The sequence below is a fragment of the Notolabrus celidotus genome, chromosome 11, assembly GCF_009762535.1.
Source record: "Notolabrus celidotus isolate fNotCel1 chromosome 11, fNotCel1.pri, whole genome shotgun sequence".
Classification (NCBI taxonomy): domain Eukaryota; kingdom Metazoa; phylum Chordata; class Actinopteri; order Labriformes; family Labridae; genus Notolabrus; species Notolabrus celidotus.
In genome coordinates, this window is record NC_048282.1 from 19,641,335 (window position 1) to 19,644,712 (window position 3,378).

The following is a 3,378-nucleotide window of genomic DNA, read 5'->3' on the forward strand; positions in this document are numbered from 1 at the left end:
GAAGATTTGTGTGCTTTCATACCTAGAGGCCTTTGAAAGTATGCAGTTGTTCATCAGCGTTTGTCAGACCCAATTTCCCAAAGCAAAGATCCAACGTTATTCTCCTTTTTTCCCCCACTCCACTATGAAATGTGGCTTTAATTAAATAGCTTTTACCTGAACATGAACGTGGCATAATGATCTTCATATTTAAGTCCATTTCAGCATGCGCAGGCTTAAAAGATTGGCTTGGTGAAGTCTCAAACTAAGATAAAGAAAGAAAAGCAATCAATAGAGAATTCAGAGCCAGGGAAGATGTGTAGAGGGAAGACCCCCACCCCACATCACCCCCTACAGACACCCACCATCTCCACCTGCAATGTTACAACCTGTGATAATACATTATCATCAACCCTGCTGCCAATATGAACCAGCAAATCAGCCTCTACTGCCTGAGAAAGCACCACAGCTCCACTGAATTGCACCGAGCCTCTTTTGAACACTGTGAGGATAACAGTATCCCCTAGTGGCTAATGTTTGCAACTGCATCCTGAAACTCATGGGTATGAGTGAATGTCAACAGCCACACTTACAATCTATCTCCATCTGCAACACTCTGTGGTCCATACAGTAAGCTGTTGAAGAGAGACTCAAACCCTCGGTCTGTTTCATCTGAAACACACAATATGTCAACGCTATCAGATGTAAGCATGTAATTTTTTTGTCATCATCATTGGCTGGTGTGGAGAGTACAAGGGGCCAGTCAGTTAAGACTGTCATCCAGACACCCACGCAGTAGTTGAGAGGGCAGAGCAGAGGGTGTATATATGTTTGCTTTCCGCACACAAACACACATCCCTACACACATGCTATGGGCGCTATGCAGACACTTCACGCAGTCCCTCTCTCTCTCTCTGTCTCTCTCTCATTCTCACTCTCTCTGCTGCATTCTTTATGTGTTTTTTTTTCTGCGTGTTCTCCAGATGTCGTGTCCTCTTCGTCACCCCGTTCCTGCGCTGTGCTCTGCTCCACTCGGTCTCCCCACCCCACCCGGAGACTTGTCACAGGCCCTAACCGCATCAGGAGCACTGCTAGATTGGATATACATGATCTGTCCATCCATCAATGGAGAGAGGAGAGAAAGGGAGAGGGGGAGAACGAGGGAAAGACAGAGAGGGGTTTCTGTCTTTAAAAAGTGAGATAGTGATGTGAGGACAAGGAGAAAAATTGGGATTGAGAGTCATTTACAAGCAGAAAAAACACACAGGAAGAGGATAGATTCAAGTGAGGCATCGTTAGAAAATGAAAGGATTCCCGCAGCACCCCCAGGCTTATGATAAGGATAACGTAGGAATTAACAGTGTTTCTGTCTTAAGTCATCCCTGGACCCACAGCTCATAGCAGTTTTTTGAAAGTAATCAGTGATAATGTACTTCTCTGGGCAAAAACCCTGGCAGTTTTTTTTTCTTTCTGAAAAACAACAAGACAAGCTCCAGCCTTCATTTATGTGTCTCTTGGTCCCTCATCATCAGTCATAAGCTGAAGGTGTAGCTGCTGATGCTGAATCACCTCAACATTTTTTTCTCCCACTTATTCCATTCTGTGAGCTGAATGAGCTGGAACATGTGTGTTATGGCCCCTGTAAAATGTGCAACAACGTGGGCACACCGAGTGCAAACCTCTGGGAACTGAGCTAACACTTGGCTCCACGCATTTTTATCTGCAGGTGTTCCAGTCTGGCATGATTATTCCCCGCTTGCAGATCATGCTAATCAAACAAGGTCAGATTCTGGGCTGGATGATGAGCTTGTATGTGGGATGTTTGATTCATGAGATCAACTTTGACATATCATAAATTAATGAAATAATTCAAAGTGTGATTTTATTTGTGATTGTAGACTGTCAAGGGGGTTTCGCACTTGATGGAAACAATCGTGATGGTAATTCAGGAGGAGCTGCAGTGTCTGTGTGCGAGTGTGGTTTCAAATGACAGCCATTTTTTTCTTTAACTGTCAATAAATACATGCAAAACACAACATCTGACTGCAATAAAAACAGTTCCGCTCCCCTTATTTCTACTTGTGGTATTGCCTCTTATAGCTAGAGACAGTGAACTGTCATAGATTTGTTTGATGTTGCATATACAGTATCAGAGAGAGTTCAATCTGAGGTTGCCCTAACACTCCATCGTTTAATCCTGAGATATTCATCTCTGTCTACACCTCGATCTTTTCCATACATTTCCAGGTGATATGTTATCACCAGCACATCTGTACATCTCCTCCTTCTCCCCTCCGTCTCCATCTTGCTCTCCTTGTTCTCTCAATCTCCCTCTCCTTTCTCTCCTCTTCTTCAGCGTTTCCTCCCACCTGCCCTCTCCTATCTCTCCTTCCATTTTCATACTGACTCCCTAACGCTGCTCTCTTCCTCCATGCCTCCTCTCCTCCCTCTCTGTCCCCTCTCCTCTCCTCTCCTCTCTCTACTCTCGCTCTCTCTCCGCTGTGCTCTGATGAATTGCCTTCCCCTCCCGGTGAACTCGACCGATAATCCTGGGAAGCAGTAAAAGATCATCGATCAGCCCTGCAGACAGGCCCACAAGCCACAGCACAGGAACAACACGCTAACAACAAGGCTCTGCACTTGGCTCTCTGTGCATGTCGTATACAGTATACAGTATATGTCTATGTCTATGTATGCAGGAGCATGCATGTGTTTATCTGCATGAAGATGTGTTTGTAAACATACAAGTGTATTCTAGTTTTTGCACATTAATGCATGCAGATAGCTTAAATAATTGTCCACTTTAAGAGCAGAGATAACGTGGTATTAATAGATTAGTTGTAAGCCTTTGTTAACTCACATAATGTGAGCCACTCACACAAATAAAAATGCACAAGTAAAAGGGTGTGAGTCTATCACTGCAGGTTGTGTATTGTGTGCTATGTTTAGCTGGCATGCTTAGCATAGCCTTCATAGAAGAGTTCCCTCTGTGCTCATCCTGCTGCTTCACCCCCCTGCTGAGAGTCATCTATGGAATCTGTGCGTATACATGCGTTTGTATGTGTGTTGTGTGTATGCGCATGTCGCTTCAGTGTGTCCGCCTGTCAGCATGTGTGTTATAGTATTTGTATATGTATGCAGCACACACAGGAGGCCATAAAATCATGTGCCATTCTCCAGGCCCATCCTGAAGGAGAGGGGAAGAGAATGCACATGATCTTAGGCAAAGCGTGATGGCTCTGAGATTGACCAATTGATTGATTGAAACAATTAATTTTGCACCGAGCTTTTATGGCTGAGAAGCCAAGCAATCATCAGTTTGCAACAACCAAGTGAGGACAGCTGGATTGTTTTTATAATTTCCACTGAACATAGCAAAGGACCAGCGGCTGCTCCAGG

The 3,378-nt window shown here is 44.5% G+C and overlaps 1 long non-coding RNA gene across 1 annotated transcript; it reads left to right on the forward strand.

Moving 5' to 3' along the window:
* The first annotated feature begins 536 nt into the window (after nucleotides 1-536).
* On the forward strand, nucleotides 537-1,989 carry LOC117821991. The gene is made up of 3 exons (XR_004633104.1): nucleotides 537-683; nucleotides 1,706-1,760; nucleotides 1,878-1,989. It is a non-coding gene; the product is annotated as an uncharacterized LOC117821991 (long non-coding RNA).
* The last annotated feature ends 1,389 nt before the right edge of the window (nucleotides 1,990-3,378 follow it).